At 44.1% G+C, this 23260-nt stretch overlaps 1 protein-coding gene across 1 annotated transcript in view; it reads right to left on the minus strand.

Moving 5' to 3' along the window:
• The window catches only part of MCUB (mitochondrial calcium uniporter dominant negative subunit beta), a 65639-nt gene that overhangs the window by 13526 nt on the left and 28853 nt on the right, over positions 1 to 23260 (minus strand). The window lies entirely within an intron of this gene.

The following is a 23260-nucleotide window of genomic DNA, read 5'->3' on the forward strand; positions in this document are numbered from 1 at the left end:
CATCATTTTTGTACTATGGGAGAAAAAATCAGGATGGAATGGGGCCCTACAAGGATATCTTTATCTGTCAAACATTCCAAAGTAACATTTTGTTCTGCCAGGTTGTACATATTCCTATTAACGGGGAAGTCTTAGCAGATTAGACAAATCTAACCAGCTGATAGCCCCCTGTTGTGCACAGGACGCCGAGGATGAAGTTATGTCTCTTGCCGTTCCCGTGCTGTTAGCAGTATAATCCATAGTCTGGAGCAAAGTTAGGAGCACTGCCCCGCCACCATGGCACCGTTCTAGAAGGAACCTTACGGCGTGGTACTATAAGGGCTGGGCAATGCTCTTAATGGTGCACCGAACTGAGAATTACACTGCTAACAGCACGGGAACGGCGCAGAGGAGGAAGATGAGAGACAGAACGTCATCTTCAGCATCCCATGCATAATAGGGGGCTATCAGCAGGTTAGATACGTCTAGCCTGCTGATAGCTCCCTTTTAGTATCTGGCAGGATGTCATAACTTTTTCCTGATCGTACTTATAATCTTTTATTTATATAGGAACAATATATTCCACAGCACTTTATAATGACAGAGGGAACATGTGCAGATGAAATACAGACAGACAGACAGGGGATAGATAGATAGATAGATAGATAGATAGATAGATAGATAGATAGATAGATAGATAGATAGATAGATAGGAGATAGATGATAGATAGATAGGAGATAGATAGATAGATAGATAGATAGATAGATAGATAGATAGATAGATAGATAGATAGAGACATGAAGTGTGGGGAATAATGTTTATTATAAGGATGAGATTCAATGAATAATGTAGAGGTAAACAGGAATGCTATAGACCTGCCACAAATGTCTAAGAAATGTTTGAAACTGTGGATAAAGGAAATGATTCTGTTCGGGGTAGTGTATTCCATAGAAATGGTGCAGCACAAGAAAAGTCTCGGAGCTAGAAGTGGGATTTCGGGTTATGAAAGATGTTAGGCTGTACATTATGCAGATGATATAAGACTGAGCGACACAGGTGAGGAAGGACGTGCAGCACTGAACAGCTTTTGTGTCAGATGGACAAGTTTAATAGGTGAGGCGTTTTAATGTTATATATAGGTACACTTAAAGGGAATGTGTCATCAGAAAAAGACATTGTTTAAATAACGTTTTTATGTTAAACATATTTTGTAAGAATTTTGGTGACATTTTTCCTAATTTTTCTATCTATATTATAAAATAATCCCGAGGCTTCCTGTTGTGTCTGGGGTGATAAGAGCAGGATGCTGTAAAGTGATCTGTACAGCATTGCAACATCATGTGACACCAGTAGATAGAGGAGACAATAGCAGCTCCCTGTGGAATGACCTCAGTAATGTTTTACATTCATCCCAAGCGGCCAGACTCTGTCTATTGTCATCTATGTCAATGAGTCTTGCAGTAAAGCATGTCACTGAATGCTGTTAAGAACAGCCCAGGCAATATGGCCGCCCCCATAACAATGTACAAAAAGTGAAATAAAAAAATTACAGTCAGAAAATAGAAACCGGTTTGAATAAAAGAACATTTTTTAGTATCTGACTCTTATCAGTAAAAGAACATTTAGGTGACACATTCCCTTTAAAGAGGATGTACCACCCAGTACATCCTCTTTAACCTGAACCCACGAATCGACCGGCGCCGGCACGGGGAAGCGGTACCGGCCGGTGCTGAAGCCCCCAATGGGAGGGTATTCCCTCTCCTGTATGATGCGTCTCCATTCATTCTAAGCGTGCCGCGTCATACAGGGGAGTGAATTACCCCCCACTGGGGGCGGCCCGGCCGGCCTCCAGTGCTTCAGCACCGGCCAATACTGCTGGATTGAACGGCGCCGTGCACGGAAACCGGACGGCGGTCCGAAAAACGGACCATGGCACCGACTTCCCCGTACCAGCGCCGATCAATCCGTGGGTTCAGGTTAAAGAGGATATATCGAGTGGTACATCCTCTAAGGTTTGGTTCACATTGCAGAAAAGAACTTTAATTTTGGGAAATGAACAGAACGTAGTCACAAAATTACAACATCCCGCCATTCAAGTCAAAGGAACAGCCACCCTTACACCAGCCTAAATGTTGGGCTAACTTCAGCATCTTTTTTTCATAGGTTCCCGATGTGGGGCCAAAAACACGATGTGGTCTGCCCCTCTGGCCCTGCTGGTTTTCCTTAGTTTCACCAATAAGCTGATCAGGCATTTCCTGTCCCCACAGAATATCAGTGGAAATAGTAAAGAACTGTTGCTGGGATCCTTTCTGCTCACATAGCACCTTCCAAACCCCGTACACAATAATCACCCCCCATGGCATCCATAGTAGTCTACCATAAATCATCCCCTAGTGCACCTTCTTCAGTAATATTTTACGGCCTAGCAAAGCAGAGTATATGCTGTTATCCACTGTGATTGGCAAGGCAAGCAAGAAAGGAAGTCTAGGTGTGAGTACTGCTGAAAAACAGCCCATATACAGTGGTTTGCAATATATCAGAATATCAACAAAAAGTTGTTGTTTTTTTCCAGTAATTCAATTCAAAAAGTGACCTCATATATTCTATAGAGTCATTACATACAGAGTGAACTTTTTTCAAGCGTTTATTTCTGTTAAAGTTAATGATTATGGATTACAGCCAAGAAAAACCCATAAGTCAGTATTTCAGAAAATTAGAATATTATATAAAACCAACTGAAAAAAAATGTTTTTAACACAAATGTCGACTAAATGAAAAGTCTGTACAGTAAATGGTCGGGGCACCTTTTGCATGAATGAAGGCATCAATGTGGCATGGAGGCGATCAGCTGATGGCACTGCAGAGGGGTTATTTTAGCCCAGGTTGCTTTGATAGCGGCCTTCAGCCCGTCTGCATTGTTGGCTCTGGTGTCTTTCATCTTTCTCTTGACAATACCCCATAAATTCTCTATGGGGTTAAGGTCTGGCAAGTTTGCCGGCCAATAAAGCCTAGTGATGCTGTGGTTAGTAGACCAGGGATTGGTACTTTTGGCAAGGTGTGGACAGGTGCCAAATCCTGCTGGAAGATGAAAATTCCATCTCCAAAAATCTTTTCAGCACAGGGAAGCATGAAGTGCTCTAAAATGTCCTGGTAGACGGCAGCGTTGACTTTGGTGTTGATGAAACCCAATGACCCTACACCAGCAGATGACATGGCTCCCCAAACCATCATTGATTGTGGAAACTTCACACTAGACCTCCAGCAGCTTGGATTGTGTGCAGCCTCTCCACTCTTCCTCTAGACTCTGGGACCTTGATTTCCAAATGAAATGCAAAATTTACTTTCATCTGAAATCAGCCCCTTGGACCACTGATCAGCAGTCCAGTTCTTCTTTTCCTTGGCCCTGATAAGACATTCTGGCGTTGTTTATTGGTCAGGAGTGACACATGGGATGCAACACTTGTAGCCCATGTCCTGCAGACGTCTGGATGTGCTTGTGGCTTTTGAAGCACTGACTCCAGCAGCAGGCCACTCTTTTGAATGGCATTTTCGCTACAATCCTGTTAAGACTGCGGTTCTCCCGGTTGCTTGTGCACCTTTTTCTACCACACTTTTTCCTTCCACTCAACTTTCCATTAATATGCTTTGATACAGCACTCTGAGAACAGCCAGCTTCTTTAGCAATGAACTTTTGTGGCTTACCCTCCTTGTGGAGTGTGTGAATGACTGCCTTCTGGACATCTGTCAAGTCAGCAGTCTTCCCCATGATTGTGTTTCATACTGAACCAGACTAAGGGACATTTTATAACACTTAGGAAGCCACTTTAGGTGTTTTGGGTTAATTATTCTAATTTTCTGAAATACTGACTTTTGTTTTTTTCTTGGCTGTAATCCATAATCAACAACTTTAACAGAAATAAACGCTTGAAAAAGTTCACTCTGTATGTAATGACTCTATAGAATATATGTAGTCACTTTTTGAATTGAATTATTGAAAAAAAAAATTATACATCTATAAATGTATTCGGCGCCAACATAACAAACCATATCATACAAATTCAGATATAATTAACAAAAGCTTTATTAAGAATTATCACAAAAAGAAAAGATTAAAAACAAAGACCTGGGAGGTGGGAGATTATATATGAGGACAAGGTATATGTTGCCAAATAAGAATGAAAAAAAAAAATAAAATAACTTTTTGAGATATTCTAATTTGCAAACCACTGTATGTCTTATCCCTGAAATGGAGAGAATGCAAAAATAGCTGCCCACCATGAAGATCTAAGCGCTGGAAAAAAGCAGTGAGAGCAATAAATCCACTTCAAAATTCTGAAGGGTTAAAGAAATCCGGTGGATTATAAAATCCGGCAGGGGGGAAATTGATTACAAGTACTAACCTACTCTCCCTGTGCCAAGCGGCGGGACTGGCCGCGGGACCCCCACCGGGCTCCGGGATCTCCAGAGCTGACAGGTCACAACCTGGCTGATGAACTTGCCGCTCAACCAGTCAGTGACTGGGATGGGACACCACTCCAGTCACTGATTGGCCGAGTGGTCAGTCCATCAGCCGGAACAGGCAGCGGCTGGTCCTGCCACTCACCGCAGGCACGGGAAGAGGTAAGTTAGTACTTGTAATCAATCCACCAGACTTCTCCTTTAAGTAGATGTTTCCAATGCATGAGATATAAACAAAAGACTACATGGGCAGACTAGATGGACCAGACGGTCTTTTTCTGCCAACAATCTATGTTTCTTAAGAAAAAATGTAAATGTGTAGATTATCTGCTATTAATTTGATGACAGTAAAGGTTAAATGAAATGTTACTCATCGCCATTGATTGATGAAGAACGAGCGTCACGCATTAACGCCATCTCCATGAAAAAGGCTCCATGTTTCATTTTCCAGTGTGATGTGAAATGAATTAAATCTGAATCCAGATCGCTGCCTTTGGGTGACAAGGCCACTTTTTCTTTGTGACAGTTCTGATTCATGAGCTCCTTTTTCATTGTGAATACACTGTAGACATATCAAGCTAATATTAATGTATTCAGAACAGAGAACCCTTTATGGTCTCCGAGGAGGCATTCCTCACTAGGTGCTATTAACTAATGTCATAGACGCAACGGAACCACATTTACCTGAAACATAAATCAAATGACGGCCATCAATATTCTTTCCTTTATAATGTCCTGGTTACTATACACATAAATGGAGGTGTTGGGCATGGACCTGGTCTTACTCTTTGGGTACTGTCTATATCTCCATTACATTATCAGAGGATAACAGAGCTCAGCTTGGAATTCACTGTATATATTTATAGTGCAATGTAGGTTAGTCGTGTGTGGTCTGACCAACACTGAACGTTTATTGAAGGGGTTATCCAGTGCTACAAAAACATGGCCACTTTCTTCCAGAGACAGCACCGCTCATGTCTCCAGCTTAGGTGTGGTATGCAATTAAGCTTCAATTACTTTAATGGAATTGAGATACAAATCCTGCACCCAAACTGGAGTGGTGCTGTCTCTAAAGGAAAGTGGCCACAGTTAGACCTTGTTCACACGTCCCGTGAAATTGTCCATGGTCCACTGCGAGAGTCCCCCAATAGAAATCTACAGGATCTGTGTTTTTCACAGATTCCACAGATGCAACATCCATGAAATCCGTGAAAAAGAGGGATCCCAGCAGCCACCACCACCACCTACCGGCAGTAGAGATGGCATCAGTGCATAATCCGGCAACTACTCATCTATACCCACTTCCTCTCTGTCAGACGTCTCACATACACTCACCGGCCACTTTATTAGGTACACCTGTCCAACTGCACGTTACCACTTAATTTCTAATCAGCCAATCACATGGCGACAACTCAGTGCATTTAGGCATGTAGACATGGTCAAGACAATCTCCTGCAGTTCAAACCGAGCATCAGTATGGGGAAGAAAGGTGATTTGAGTGCCTTTGAACGTGGCATGGTTGTTGGTGCCAGAAGGGCTGGTCTGAGTATTGCAGAAACTGCTGATCTACTGGGATTTTCAAGCACAATCATCTCTAGGATTTACAGAGAATGGTCCGAAAAAGAAAAAACATCCAGTGAGCGGCAGTTCTGTGGGCGGAAATGCCTTGTTGATGCCAGAGGTCAGAGGAGAATGGGCAGACTGGTTTGAGCTGATAGAAAGGCAACAGTGACTCAAATAGCCAACCGTTACAACCAAGGTAGGCAGAAGAGCATCTCTGAACGCACAGTACGTCCAACTTTGAGGCAGATAGGCTACAGCAGCAGAAGACCACACCGGGTGCCACTCCTTTCAGCTAAGAACAGGAAACTGAGGCTACAATTTGCACAAGCTCATCGAAATTGGACAGTAGAAGATTGGAAAAACGTTGCCTGGTCTGATGAGTCTCGATTTCTGCTGCGACATTCGGATGGTAGGGTCAGAATTTGGCGTCAACAACATGAAAGCATGGATCCATCCTGCCTTGTATCAACGGTTCAGGCTGGTGGTGGTGGTGTCATGGTGTGGGGAATATTTTCTTGGCACTCTTTGGGCCCCTTGGTACCAATTGAGCATCGTTGCAATGCCACAGCCTACCTGAGTATTGTTGCTGACCATGTCCATCCCTTTATGACCACAATGTACCCAACATCTGATGGCTACTTTCAGCAGGATAATGCGCCATGTCATAAAGCTAGAATCATCTCAGACTGGTTTCTTGAACATGACAATGAGTTCACTGTACTCCAATGGCCTCCACAGTCACCAGATCTCAATCCAATAGAGCATCTTTGGGATGTGGTGGGAGATTTGCATCATGGATGTGCAACCGACAAATCTGCGGCAACTGTGTGATGCCATCATGTCACTATGGACCAAAATCTCTGAGGAAGCTTCCAGCACCTTGTTGTATCTATGCCACGAAGAATTGAGGCAGTTCTGAAGGCAAAAGGGGGTCCAACCCGTTACTAGCATGGTGTACCTAATAAAGTGGCCGGTGAGTGTATGTTCACCAGTAGTGGCGTGGTCCTTCCTTGCCTTCTTCTCCCTGTGCATGAAACTGCGTAGTCCTCACTTGCTTCCTTCTCTGGGTGGCTCTTGGCACTGGTGACGTCACTTGTGCGCAGAGAGTAACAGGAGACCACGACAGTTTGTGCTTGCACTGGGAGAAGGCGGCAATGGGGGACTACGCCACTTCTGGTGAACATGTGTAAGCTGGCCAGCATGGGGGTAGTAGTTGGATTATGCACTGCCGTCAGCTATGCTATCGTAGGGGGTTGGGGGATTTAGGACTCAAGGATCCGCTGCTATCTCTGCCCGGGGAAGGGGTGGTCAGGGGAATTTGGTGCTGAGGATGTGCTGTCATCTCTGCTCCTCCAGATGATGGAGGGGATTGAGGGGACTACAAGGCCCAGCATGACAGGGGAGAAGACAACACCTACACATGTTGTAATTAGAGATGAGCGAACCTGGAGCATGCTCGAGTCCATCCAAACCCGAACTTTCGGCATTTGATTAGCGGTGGCTGCTGAAGTTGTATAAAGCCCTAAGGCTATGTGGAAATCATGGATATAGTCATTGGCTGCATCCATGTTTTCCAGACAACCATAGAGCTTTATCCAAGTTCAGCAGCCACCGCTAATCAAATACCGAACATTCAGGTTCGGATGGACTCAAACCCGAACCCGGTTCGCTCATCTCGAGTTGTAATACATACTGGGGTAATGTGAGGCACATTAGAGGCAAACATGGACATGGATGGAAAGACTGATTCAATCACGGATGCTTTCCACGGATCACACATCTAGACCGTCAGACTAATTCATGGTCCTTAAAAATCACTGGACATGTGAATGAGGCCTCAATCCATTGCTTCCTTCTGTGCTGACATCAGTAGAATCAGTTGTGGCACTGGACGTATCCCAGCTCTCGGCGTACCCCAGGACTGGACGTATCCCAATGCCGCCTCTTACTGTCCAGCTATGGATCACTCATCAAGACACAGGAACATCACCTGCGGTGCCCAGCACAGTCATACATCAGGTGGCCGGACACAACTGGTCTAGTGAAGCCAGCCTTATAAGAATTCTACTCTAGTCCAAGAACTGGTCAGGCTGCTGGAAAATTTATATACATCAATTACCTATCCGCCCATGGGAGCCATAATTCATTAGACGTTCCTGACTGATAATTATTTTTTCTTACATTTATTTTCCATTAATGGTATTCAAGGTGACAGCGATAATTTGCAGAAAGTAATTGCACCCCCAGTAACCTCGGTCATGATCAGATCAATGGGATTACACAAACCAGTGGTTGCATCTGGGTGTGGAAGAAATCAACCATGGGAGATCTGAAGTTCAATCCCTAGGAGGGCGCTGCTGGCAGGAGGAGGGCCGTAGTTCACTCCTCTGACAGAACCTGAATGAACCCGCCAATCGATAAGGTTAATTATACGCCATGTCTAGCAAACATAAATCAGCCAAGACTCCGCTCAGTATTGCCATCCAGGAGGATTACCACAGTCACATGTCATTCTAGAAACAGCATGTGTACACTTTAACCCTGTATAGTCTACAACAGGGATCGGGAACCTTCGGGCCTCCAGCTGATGAAAAACTACAACTACCATCATGCCTGGACAGCCTTTGGCTGTCCAGGCATGATGGTAGTTGTAGTTTTTCATCAGCTGGAGGCCCGAAGGTTCCCGATCCCTGTTGTAGACTATACAGGGTTACTGCAGCTCAGATCCCATTCATTTCAATAGAAGCTATGCCAAAGAAACCCAGCGCCAGTAACCCAACAGTACACAACCAACGGAGCCACCTGTTTCTGCCCATTATTTGTTTATATACTGGAGCTGAACAGCTATTGGGCATAGAAAGACTATCAATGAAAATTCTACTTTGCAGTATCCATTGGCGGTATACTTTGGGAGGATTGACGCTGCATAGGCGTACAGACGACAGATGACGCTACATAGGCGTACAGAGCAATACGCCATTCTTAAGCACTTTTCCATAATTTTCACAACGTGATGGTGACATGTGAATAAACCCTCAGGGAGTTTCTCTCTCCTTCCTAACAGCCTATACTTATATTATTGGATGCATGCCGTAATGTGAACCGAGAGGATTTCTACAAGTCACGGAGAGGAAGACAAGCGCGGCGTGTTGTACTGAAATAGAAGCAAGGCTCATTCTGTCCTGTGCTGAGAAATCGTTTTCATGCTGTTTTAATTAAACCATATAAACATAATGTTCCCCCTTGTTGGATGAAGCTGGTAAAAAAAATGTAGAAAAGCTTTCACCATTGTTCAGATTTACGCTTCAAATTTGTTCTGGCTTCTTTGTTCCAGAATGATTCTCCATCCGCAACACTAGAACGTTGGTACATTTAGGGTCTATTCACACGTACAGGATCTTCAGCAGATTTGATGCCGTGTTCCATCATTTAGTTACATTGACATCTGCAGCAGTTCCTGTATGTGGAAATAGACTATAATTTTTTTTTTTTTTTTAAATCTATGGTATTCTATATTGGAAATGTTATATTCATCAACATTTAAAGGGGTACTCCGGGCTGGGGTTATTTTTATTGTACGGCCGGGGAGGAGGTGGATATAGAGGTCACTTACCTACCCCGGTTCCAGCACTGGGTCCCGAGTTGCGGCGCCCCGTTCTCCCGTCCGGCTGCCACTTCCTGGTCTGAGCTGCGGCTTGAGATGTGATGTCTCAAGGCAGCTCAGCCATTCAGCGGCCGAGGTGAGAACCCGCTATGACCGCTAAATTGCTGGGCTGCCTTGAGACATCACATCTCAAGCCGCAGCTCAGACCAGGAAGCTGGACGGCAGAATGGGGCGGCGCGACCCGGGACCCAGCGCTGAAACCAGGGAGGTAAGTGACCGGCGCCTTCTATATCCACCCCCTTCCCCAACCATACAATAAAAAAATACCCCTTTAAGGCCACATTCATCCGTCAGTATAATTTTCATTTTTAGCTGCAAAAAATCATCCGTATTGTGCTCCGTATTTTGCAGATCTGCAAATTAGGCTGGGTTCACACTTAAGTTTTTTTTTTATCCGTTTCTGCATTCAAACGGACGGAAAAACAGATTCATTTGTGTACATCCGTATTTATTAGATTTTTCATTGACTTCCATTATAAAAAGAAACGGATCACAACGCATCTGTTTGGTGGACTGGGGAAGTACTACCGTCCATGGTGCACCAATGCCCCTCACCCGTCGCCTCCTCATGAATACTGATTGGCGCTCTGCAGTGACATCACTCCAGCGCTCATCGCTGCAGGTAGCCCCATGAACATGGAGGGGTGGGGCGGATCGCTGCTCGAGGGCTGTAGTACAATGCATCCAAGAGTCTAATTTATATAGTAATAATACAGGATTCTTAGCGTTCCGGACCATAATAGAAGATTAGAAGTTAACGTCTGAGTGTACAAAAAGCTTGAACACACATAACCTCTGACCTTGCAAATTCTTCAAACTGTATTGTGTGTCAGACAATCGTCTAAGAAATATGCAACAGTGTTCTCAGAAAGGAGATCAGGTTAACTCTTCACATGCCTAACCAGCGTCTGTAGTTCTATGGCGCATTGTGAAAGTATTCACCTCCGCTAGACAGCTAAATGCATCTCCTGCTGGAAACATTACAAAGCGTAGGTGCGGGCACAGTGGAAAATAAACGAAAGCCAGCCGAGACTTGATATTCATGCAGGTTCTGAGGAAATTAAAGGGGTTATCCAGCACTACAAAAACATGTATCCACTCTGTTGTAGGTTTTTGTTGCAAAATTTTCTCCGAAAAATTTGCAACAAATTTGCTGATTTCTGGGGGACTGGCCAACCATTTATTTTATATGGTGATTTCCCCCAATGACATCAGAGGTTAAAAAAGGGTCAGGCATCTTGGATTCTAACATACTCGGCAAATGCATAATAAGCAACTGCAAAAAGGGTTTGGAAATGGCTTATTTTCAACGGCCGTTATTTAACATACTTTGGCGGCCATCATAGCAATGTAATGGTACATTATTTAAAGAGGCTCTGTCAGTAGGTTTAAGGCGTCCTCTCTCAGGGTAGCATAAACTAGTGACAGAGAAGCTGGACAGAATGATGTGATCCAGAGATCTCCTCCTGAATAACATGGACAGTAAGTAGTCCTCTCCATTATGTCCATGTGCCCAGTAGTCCTGGATATTCATGAGAAGCAGAAAACTCTGCCCTCCAGCTGCTGATTGGCAGTTATCTATCCATGCTGTGTATAGTCATTCAAATGTCAATCAGCAGCTGGAGGGCGGGGGGAGGGGTGTGGCATATTAGGAGAACGGCTGAACAGAATGATGTAAGTAATACCCTGATCTGTACAGCATTTCTGTCACTAGTTTATGCTGCCCTAATTTAAGGCGGTATAAACCTAGTGACAGATTCCCTTTAAGTTTAGGTTAAATGATGGCTGCGTTCAACACCCTTCTGGGTGTGGACATTTTTAAAAGACAGCGAAAGGGTTAAAAAAAATAATCTGTGTGGTAGCTTAAAAACAAACACTCGTTCGCTAAATAACAGCTGCCAGTAAATGCCATGAAAACTACTTTTACGGCCGCAAACTACAACGGCCGTTTTTCTATGCATTGTGTAAACTAATGGACGTTGTTTCAATAGACTGCAATAAAAATCATTAAAAACTGAAAACAACAGCCTTTAGTTGACTAAATATAGAGTGGGTGAAAATAGCCTACATATACCCTCAGCCAAGTTAAAGTAGTTATCCGGCGCTACAAAAACATGGCCACTTTCTTCCAGAGACAGCACCGCTCTTGTCTTCAGTTCAGGTGTGATTTGCAATTAAGCTCCATTCACTTCAATGGAACTAAATTGCAAAACCTGCACCCAAACTGGAGACAAGAGCAGTGATGTCTCTAGAGCAAAGTGGCCATGTTTTTGTAGCGCTGGATAACCCCTTTAAGCCATGAGTATGAGGGTGGGGGAGGGGTAAGATGAATAGCTGTTGGTGAAATGTTTCTGCTACTGTGCTGTATGCAATAAATTGATGCCTGGCTTTGTTACCGCTACCTTGTGAATACCCCTGGTTTCTTTTCTTGTCTGTGTAGTTACCAGTGATGCAGGTACATTTTTATCTTGAATAGATTTATATAATATAGATTGGCCTTTTTCCTCCTTTTGTGTAGTGTTGCTTGTTTTGTAGGTTATATACTATGCTGCACGGCCAACTTTAGTCCCGGGCGAATCCAATAAACGTGCATCACACAAAGAGGACGTAAACAAATCTGTCACATAAGGAAGAGAGGAACGAGGGTGAAATCCTAGATAAAGCACCTTGTCAAAAGCTTTCAACATAATAGAGCGGATATTATTTGTTCCCGGCCCTTGATGTGATTTCCAATCTGTGATAACAGGATGGAGGGGAGAGAGATACAATTCATGGAGGAATAACATTTTTGATTGAGTTTCTCCCTGTAAGATGGCTGGATAGTCAGATTACGGCCTGATATTATTTTACTGCGGCAATAAACAATTAAAAAGTTAATTGTGCTATTAATCAGCGCAGGGCAATCCCGCGGCGGATGGTTTATTATTGATGAAGTTTATCATCTGAGGTTTAGGATGTGTTCATACACTGCAGTCATGTGTGTGAGCTGGGGGTGTAAATGGGCTACTAGAAAACGGACTGCCCACCAACCACACCACCAACTCACCTCTCCAGCACCGGATCACCACTTTGGGATCTCCGCCAGAGCCGCCATCATGACCTAGCTGATGAACTGGACGCTCAGCCAGTCAGCGACTGGGGCGGGACCCCACTGCAGTCACTGATTGTCTGAGTGGGCTGTCAATCAAGGGCATTCTTCCCCAAGTCATGAGGTCATCACAACTTTGTGGAAAATGCCTGCCGGCGGGGGTCCCGGGGGACGGTCACTCTGCTTATCGCAGGCATGGGAAGAGGTAACCAAAGGTTGCTTGTTATTTACTCCCCTGCCCCCTGTCAGCTTTTTGACAGTGCCGGACTTCTTTACGGTGAAGGTTGTTTTTGTTTTTTTAAAGCTGGGTACACATCAATTTTTTTTGAAATTTTAGAGCATCTACGATCAGGATCTAACAGTCATTTGCATCACCAAGCAGGGCCAACAAATGTCAATTAGTGATGAGCGAACATGCTGAATGTTCGAGTTTGTACGAACCCGAATGCTTGGTATTTGACTCCCGCTGCCTGGAGAGTTTGGATGCAGCCCTAGGACAGACTAAGGGCCCTATTCCACGGGACGATTATCGTTTAAATTATCGTTACATCGTTCGGATCTAGACGATAATCGTTTGGTTGAATAGCAGTTAACGATTAAACGACGAACGAGAAATCGTTGATCGCTTAAGACCTGGACCTATTTTTATCGTTGCTCGTTCGCAAATCGTTCGCATTGAATAAGACGACGATCGGTCGTTTGCGGTAACATCGAACGCAATAGCGACGACAAGACGACCGCAAGAACGATCATAAGTAACGACCATCGTTCCATGTAAATGGGTGAACGATTTCAGTCGTTTGGAATAGTTTATCGCTAACGATTATGCGAACGATAATGTTCCTGTGGAATAGGGCCCTCAGTCTGTATCCATGTTTTCCAGGACTCCCTAGGACTGCATCCAACTTCTCCAGACAGTGGAAGTCAGATGCCAAGCATTTTGGGTTAAGACGAACACTGAACATTCAACAAGTTTACCCATCACTAATGGCAAGAATTTGTTTTAAAGTAGTAGTACTGGGGTTGGCCTCTTGTTTCCAAAAGAGCCGGGGAGGAGGTGATTAAACATAACACGCACCTACCTCTCTGGTTCCAGCGCTGGGTCCGCTGTCCTCCGCTTCAGTTCCCGGTCCCCAGGACATGACGTGTTATGCCTGCTCAGCCAGTCAGTGGCCGTATCGGGATCCCACCTCGGCCACTGACTAGCTAAACGGCCCAACATGTCACAATCGGGGTCCCAACTCAGACCTGAAAATGGCCAGGGGACCAGGAACCGGAGCGGAGGACAGTGGTTTTGCTGATACTGGGGAGGTTAATGCATGTTGTTATGTTCACCCAAAAGAGCCACCTCCTCCCAGTCTCCTTTGGGGGAAAAAAAGGCCCCAGGACTTCTCCTTTACTGGTGACAAAATACATGTGTCTATATGTATTTCTACACAATGGACTATATGATCGTGCCCCTCCATAACAATACCAAGAATAGACCTCCAATCTCCATCCTAGCCTGTATAGTTGGCCGCGTGTGCGTCACAGAGGAGACTGTTGCTGCTAGATAAAGCCAGATGTTAGCACCAATGAGAACATTTTGCCCATCTCGCTTTCTTTCTACATTGCTTACGTCTATTACATCCACGTGATTAAAAATAAGTTGCTGGACGATTTTGCATGCACAGCTGCGTCTTCCACAGCCAGCCGGACTCCTATATATAGCAGATTGTCTTATGTCATTGTGCATGCATTACCGTCCTGGGGGGAAATAGAGGTTATAGTTAGAAAAAGGCGGCAAAAAAATAAGCAAATGCAAACTAAGGGGAGGCACGTGCCTCTATCTTCCATCTATCTGTCACATGGACATGTCTGATAACAACACTCAGGGGTCAGCTGGGGTTACATGGTAACTGACCAAACACATCAGATCATAGATGGTAGGACCTGCTGATTTTTGGTGGAGTGGTTCTCACCCTCCCCTGAGAGCAGATGTCAGGGGGACATAGGGATTAGGCAAACCTTTTGTTCTCAAGGAGATAAGCCACCACCAGAGCTGCCTGGCAGCGACCACCTTCTCTCGCTCTATTCAGAATATACTCAGCAGAGTGTGCATGTGTATAAGGGGGATCATTTTAAGTCACAGTCCTAAGCTGGCCATACGTTGGATGAATGCTTTCTAGAATCTGTCCAGCCCAAAGTGTGACTGTCACTTCAGGATAAGCTGCCCTGTATATGTATATAAATTGCTGCCCAACCAAGATTCTTGGTGGCTTCTCCCTGCTCTGCCAGGGTTAAAGGGGTTGTCCAGCGAAAATCTTTTTCTTTAAAATCAACTGATATCAGAAAGCTATATAGATTTGCAATTTACTTCTATTAAAAATTCTCAAGTCTTCCCATACTTATCAGCTGCTGTATGTCCTGCAGGAAATGTTGTTTTGTTTTCACTCTGACACAGTTCTCTCTTCTGACATCTCTGGCCGAGACAGGAACTGTCCAGAGCAGGAGAGGCTTTCTATAGGGATGCATAAAAAACCGAGACAGAGTTCCTGTCTCGGCCAGAGATGTCAGCAGAGAGCACTGTGTCAGAGTGAAAATAAAACAACACTTCCTATAGGACATACAGCAGCTGATAAGTATGGGAAGACTTGAGATTCTTTTAATAGTAGTAAATTACAAATCTATATAACTTTATGATATCAGTTGATTTGAATGAAAAAGATTTTCACTGGACAACCCCTTTAAATTATTGATCTCATATATATATATATATATATATATATATATATATATATATATATATCAGGATCATATATATATATATATATATATATATATATATATATATATATATATCAGGGAGAGATCTATCAGTCAGGGCAGGCAAAAGCCACTGGGGACTGCCATGAAAGTGACAAAGTTTCCTTTAATGGGGTTACCGACCGAGAAGTAGAAAAATGAAGCTGCTTTGTTCTAGAAAGAGCACCCCTTTAAGTCTCTTTTAGAATACATTTATCCATCTATATTTATTTCAGTAAAGATCTGATGTAATGAATATGAAAAAAACAATATAAAAATCAAACAAGAAAACATTTATAGTATTCCTTATTTAAGGGGTTGTTCAGCAAGAAAAAAAAAAAATCTTTCCAATCAACCGATGCCAGAAAGTACCAGAGATTTGTAATTTACTTCTAGTTAAAAAAAAAATAAAAAATTAAATCTAAAATCCTCCAGTACTTCTCAGCTGTTGCATGCCCTGCAGGAAGTGGTATACTCTTTCCAGTCTGACACAGTGCTCTCTGCTGCCACCTCTGTCCATGTCAGGAACTGTCCAGAGCAGCAGCAAATCCCCATAGAAAACCTCTCCTGCTCTCCAGACTGAAGAGAATACACCCCTTCCTGCAGGACATACAGTAGCTGATAAGTACTGGAAGACTGGAGATTTTTTTTTATAGAAGTAAATATAATTTTTTTTGCTGGAGTACCCCTTTAACTGTTATTGAAAGTAGACATTTGGTTAGTTGTGCAAATAAAGCCGCACGCACAGTAAGATTAAGGCTAAGGATGATCTAGGAGCTGCTAGCAGCAACATTCTCAAAAGAAAAATACATTAAAACTGATGACTGCACGCTGACAGCTCTTCCTAACAAAATCAGCATGAAGTGACATTACACAATAATCGTCCTTCACATCTGCCATAACCACTAAGAGCGAGGGAGTATACGGGAGAACTCAAAGTGACAGGATACAAACAGAAGCGTTTCATGTGGTTCACTGCAGCATACAGGCTTACCAAGTAACACCCGGACAGTCCGTCACCACTGCAGCATACAGGCTTACCAAGTAACACCCGGACAGTCCGTCACCACTGCAGCATACAGGCTTACCAAGTAACACCCGGACAGTCCGTCACCACTGCAGCATACAGGCTTACCAAGTAACACCCGGACAGTCCGTCACCACTGCAGCATACAGGCTTACCAAGTAACACCCGGACAGTCCGCCACCACTGCAGCATACAGGCTTACCAAGTAACACCCGGACAGTCCGTCATCACTGCAGCATACACGCGGACAGTCCGTCACCGCTGCAGCATGCAGGCTTAGCCTATGTTCACACAACGTCTTTTCATCTCCGTTTAAAATGATGTCCGTCATTTTGAGTTTAAAATAACGGACGTTATTTAGCAGCCTGACCTCCCATTGGTGCACTGACGGGTGTTGGTACATTATACTAGTTTGGGGTTACTAATTGGACTTTGGCTGTGGCTTAATTGAAAATTCCATTGAATTTAATAGTAAAAACGGAGACAGAACGGTGACAAAAAGAAAACGGCGTGTGAACTACAAATAAAAAAACGTCCGCAGTTTGCAAAAGACCCCCGAAAATAATGATCATGTTAATTATTTTGACGATTTTGATGCAGCAAAAACGTCCGTTATTCAATACGCTGTGTGCATTGGACGTCCGTCTTCCCATTGAATTCAATGCATTGCATTGCAGTCAGTTAAATCTCAGCAAAAAACGGACGTTATTTTAAATATGAAAATCGGACGCCTTTTTAATATTTTTGACGTTGTGTAAACATAGCCTTACCAAGTAACACCCGGACAGTTCGTCACCACTGCAGCATACAGGCTTACCAAGTAACACCCGGACAGTCCGTCACCACTGCAGCATACAGGCTTACCAAGTAACACCGGGACAGTGCGTCACCACTGCAGCATACAGGCTTACCAAGTAACACCCGGACAGTCCGTCACCACTGCAGCATACAGGCTTACCAAGTAACACCCGGACAGTCCATCACCACTGCAGCATACAGGCTTACCAAGTAACACCCGGACAGTCCGTCACCACTGCAGCATACAGGCTTATCAAGTAACACCCGGACAGTCCGTCACCACCGCAGTATACACGCGGACAGTCCGTCACCACTGCAGCATACAGGCTTACCAAGTAACACCCAGGCAGTCCGTCACCACTGCAGCATACAGGCTTAGGCTATGTTCACACAACGTCTTTTCATCTCCGTTTAAAATGATGTCCATCATTTTGAGTTTAAAATAACGGACGTTATTTAGCAGCCTGTCCTCCCCTTGGTGCACTGACGGGTGTTTGTACATTATACTAGTTTGGGGTTACTAATTGGACTTTGGCTGTGGCTTAATTGAAAATTCCATTGAATTTAATAGTAAAAACGGAGACAGAACGGTGACAAAAAGAAAACGGCGTGTGAACTACAAATAAAAAAAACGCCCGCAGTTTGTAAAAGACGCCCGAAAATAATGATCATGTTAATTATTTTGACGATTTTGATGCAGCAAAAACGTCCGTTATTCAATACGCTGTGTGCATTGGACGTCCGTCTTCCCATTGAATTCAATGCATTGCAGTCAGTTAAATCTCAGCAAAAAACGGACGTTATTTTAAATATGAAAATCGGACGCCTTTTTAATATTTTTGACGTTGTGTGAACATAGCCTTACCAAGTAACACCCGGACAGTTCGTCACCACTGCAGCATACAGCCTTACCAAGTAACACCCGGACAGTGCGTCACCACAGCAGCATACAGGCTTACCGAGTAACACCGGGACAGTCCGTCACCACTGCAGCATACAGGCATACCAAGTAACACCGGGACAGTCCGTCACCACTGCAGCATACAGGCTTACCAAGTAACACCCGGACAGTCCGTCACCACTGCAGCATACAGGTTTACCGAGTAACACCCGGACAGTCCATCACCACTGCAGCATACAGGTTTACCGAGTAACACCCGGACAGTCCATCACCACTGCAGCATACAGGCTTACCAAGTAACACCCGGACAGTGCGTCACCACTGCAGCATACAGGCTTACCAAGTAACACCCGGACAGTGTGTCACCACTGCAGCATACAGGCTTACCAAGTAACACCCGGACAGTGCGTCACCACAGCAGCATACAGGCTTACTGAGTAACACTGGGACAGTCCGTCACCACTGCAGCATACAGGCATACCAAGTAACACCGGGACAGTCCGTCACCACTGCAGCATACAGGCATACCAAGTAACACCGGGACAGTCCGTCACCACTGCAGCATACAGGCTTACCAAGTAACACCCGGACAGTCCGTCACCACTGCAGCATACAGGTTTACAGAGTAACACCCGGACAGTCCATCACCACTGCAGCATACAGGTTTACCGAGTAACACCCGGACAGTGCGTCACCACTGCAGCATACAGGCTTACCAAGTAACACCCGGACAGTGTGTCACCACTGCAGCATACAGGCTTACCAAGTAACACCCGGACAGTCCGTCACCACTGCAGCATACAGGCTTACCAAGCAACACCCGCACTGCCCGTCACCACTGCAGCATACAGGCTTACCAAGTAACACCCGGACAGTGCGTCACCACTGCAGCATACAGGCTTACCAAGTAACACCCGGACATCCCGTCACCACTGCCGCCATGTAGTTACCCTTTTATTGACACCTGATGCACAGCAGACAGTATATTTAGGGGGTCAATCTTGCATACATTGTTGCAAAGTGCAGTTTTACATTCTAGAAGAGAACATCCCTGCTGCTTTATGCCGCTATCACACTACCATATGGCATTGAAACCTGGATACGACATTCTGCAAAATACACTCTGAGCACTTATAGATGAAAGGCAGTGATGCAAGTGGAATGTAAATGTGGAAGATGCTGGAAGACCTACACGGGTGTGTATTACAGCTACAAACCTCTGGCGTCACCATTAGAGCAGAGGCAGCTAGTACTGGTATTTCATACAAGCTTTGTCATGTAGCCCACGACATAAACTCTGCGTGGGGTCATGCAGGGTCTGTGCATAAACCTTAAAGGGGTACTCCGATGAAAATCTTTTTCTATCAAATCAACTGGTTTTAGAAAGTTATAAAGATGTGTAATTTACTTCTATTTAAAATTCTTCACTTATTAGCTGCTGCATGTGCTGCAGGAAGTGGTGTCTTCTTTGCAGTCTGAGACAGTGCTCTCTGCTGCCACCTCTGTCCACATCAGGAACTGTCCAGAGCAGGAGAGGTTTTCTATAGGGATTTGCTCTGGGCAGTTCCTGTCTCGGACAGAGATGTAAGAGGAGAGCACTTTGTCAGACTGAAAAGAAAACACTACTTCTTGCAGGACATACAGCAGCTGATGAGTACTGTAAGACTTCAGATTTTTAAATAGAAGTAAATTTCAAATCTACATAATTTTCTGAAAGCAGCTTATCTGAAAGAAAACGATTTTCGCTGGAGTATGTTGCTGCCCATGGTGAGACTAACAATTCATTCCACACTTATCTATTGAGTCTCCTTCTCCCAGTTCTGAGCTGCTGCTTTCTGCTGAAGACACAAAAATCAGTGTGTGACCTTTACTCTCTGTCTCCTCCCCTTTCCCTTAGAGACTAGTGATGTAAAGTCCCTGGCTGGCTTTATCTGCAACTTTATAGCTTCTTTGTAATGCTGGGAGGGATAATCACAGTGAGTTCAGCAGCCAATTGACCTTAGAATAACCCTCCCAGCATTACAAAGAGGCTATAAAGTTGCAGATAAAGCCAGTCAGGGACTTGTTTACATCAGCAGTCTCGGAAGGGAGGGGATTAATGCAGGGGTCCCAAAAATAGCAGGAGACTTTTTTTCTTTTTTAACATTTTCCATATTCAGAAAGGGAATTTAGCTACCGACTTATAATAGAGCGGTGACAGCAGAAGAGGTTGCCCAGATGCAGTGGCAGATTGGCATTTCAGCGGGCGCTCTCCGGCTTGGCACCGTACATGATGTGTGCTCGGGGCAATGCATATCTCAGGATATCAGCAGTTGGCATGTTTGATTCCATGGATCAAAGCCATAATCAATACTGCTGGAACGGTGCAGACAAATCATCTTCACACTCAGCTGCCTGTCCTAGGAACAAGCAAAGGGGTCAATTTCATCTTCTGAAGTCCTTTATAATCATGATCCTGTTATAACCCGCCGGATGTGCATTAACGTATACACCACCTAATGCACAGACTCGTAGGGGACTCTCTCCGTGATTAATATATGTCACTGCCCTCGAGGCTGGAGAGCTTACATAGGCAGGAAAGAGGAGGTGTAAGCGGAATCTGCCGGCCTGAGGAGGTATAAAGGGAAGATATACGACCGAGAGTTCTGGGGCGATCAATGAACAAAATGGCAATTTTAAGCCTCATCAATAAAGCTTAATAAAAATAATACTATCCTGCTGTCCCCAGTATAGACAGTGCTATAAAGGAAGGACCAGATAAAAAGACGCAAGTTCCAAAGCTGATTTGTTGGCGTGTCAAGGAGTCTATGCTCTGCCCCATTCCCTTATTTATTCTATTACAGCTGAGATCACTGCGTACGCAAACAAGCCCATCTTTATGAAAGGGGTACAGAAACTTATATAGATTTGTAATTCACTTCTATTTAAAAATCTCGAATCTTCCAGTACTTATCAGCTGCTGCATGTCCTGCAGGAAGTGGTGTATTCTTTCCAGTCTGACACAGTGCTCTCTGCTGCCACCTCTGTCCATGTCAGGATTTGTCCAGAGCAGGAGAGGTTTTCTATTATGAGATGTTAGCAGAGAGCACTGTGTCAGACTGGAAAGAATACACCACTTCCTGCAAAACACACAACAGCTGATAAGTATAGCAAGACTGGAGATTTTTTTTTTTTTTTTTTTTTAAAAGTAAATTACAAAGACTTTATAATTTTTTCCAGACCAGTTAGGCTGGGTTCACACTGTGTTTTTATAATCCGTTTTTGTAAAAAAAAAAAAAAAAAAAAAGGATGGAAAAACGGATGCAACTGTGTGCATCAGTTTTGATCCGTTTTTCCAATGACTTCAATTTAAAAAAAAAAAAAAAAGATTAAAATGCATCCATTTTTTTTAAAAAAATGTACTTGACCTTTTTTGTGTACGTTAAAAAAACATGCATTTTTATCCTTGTTTTTTATATAATGGACGTCAATGGAAAAATGGATGAAAACTGATGCACACAATTGCATCCGCTTTTCCATGTGTTTGTGTGTGAGCCCAGCCTTAAAGCAACTCTGTACCCACAATCTGCCCTCCCCAAACCGCTTGTACCTGGATAGCTGCTTTTAATCCAAGATCTGTCCTGGGGTCCGTTCGGCAGGGGATGCAGTTATTGTCCTAAAAACAACTTTTAATCTTGCAGCCCCGTGCCCAACGGCCGGGGCTTACATTTGTATATGCATTAGGCTGGCACCACCTCTCTGTCCTTCCTCCCCACCCTCCTCATCATTAGGAATCCTTCAGGCAGATTGCTTCCTATTCCCCACCTGTGTGTATAATGAACATGGGCTGGATCGTTAGTACACCTGTGCAAAGCTCAAACAGCAGTAAATGTTCCTGGATCATTCCTAATGATGATGAGGGTGGGGAGGAAGGACTGAGAGGGCGTGCCAGCCTAATGCATATACAAATGTAAGCCCCGGCCGTTAGACACAGCGCTGCAGGATTAAAAGTTGTCTTTATGACAATAACTGCATCACCTGCCGAACGGACCCCAGGACAGATCTTGGATTAAAAGCAGCTATCCAAAGGTACAAGTGGTTTGGGGGGGACAGATTGTGGGTACTGAGTCGCTTTAAAGGGGTTGTCCAGCAAAAATCTTTTTATTTCAAATCAAGTGGTGTCAGAAAGTTATATAGATATGGAATTTACTTCTATAAAAAAAAAAAAAAAACTCCAGTCTTCCCATACTTACTAGCTGCTGTATGTCATGCAGGAAGTGTTTTATTTTCAGTCTGACACTGTGCTCTCTGCTGACATCTCTGGCCGAGACAGGAACTGGAGAGGTTTTCTATGGGGATTCATAGAAAACCGAGGACAGAGTTCCTGTCTTGGTCAGAGATGTCAGAAGAGAGCACTGTGCCAGATTGAAAATAAAACAACATTTCCTGCTATATAACTTTCTGATATCAGTTTATTTGAAATAAAAAGATTTTTGCTGGACAACCCTTTAATATGGGGAGGGGGGGGGGAGATTTCTCTGGAGTACCCCTTTAAATTAAGCAACAACTTCTAAATGGCTGGATGGATCAGTGTAGGCCTGCTGAGTCTTCTGGTAAGAATATCTGCAGAAACTACGGAAAATGCAATAACCAGCTGCTCCACCTGCAAATACTGACAGATCAGCACAACCGTGAACTTACTACTGTCTGCTTGAGTGTTAGTCATCATCTTACAATTAAGGATCCATTCACACGTACTGTATTGCAGTAGATTTCTCTAGCTAGTTTCTGGCACTGAAATCTGCTGTGATTTCAACTAGTATCAAAGTGTATGGCACTCTCTTCTCGCAGCAGATTTATATTCCACTGTGAGAATGGAGTCCATAGCGTTTATTTAGTGCTACTGTAATGTTAAAAAAAATAAAAAGACGCCATGCTTACATGGGCATAACTACCACTATAGCAGCCATAGCGTCTGCTATGGGGCTCGCCGCATCAGGGGCCCCATTGCCCGCTCC

Source organism: Dendropsophus ebraccatus, chromosome 7, assembly GCF_027789765.1.
Source record: "Dendropsophus ebraccatus isolate aDenEbr1 chromosome 7, aDenEbr1.pat, whole genome shotgun sequence".
In the NCBI taxonomy this organism is placed as follows: Eukaryota; Metazoa; Chordata; class Amphibia; order Anura; family Hylidae; genus Dendropsophus; species Dendropsophus ebraccatus.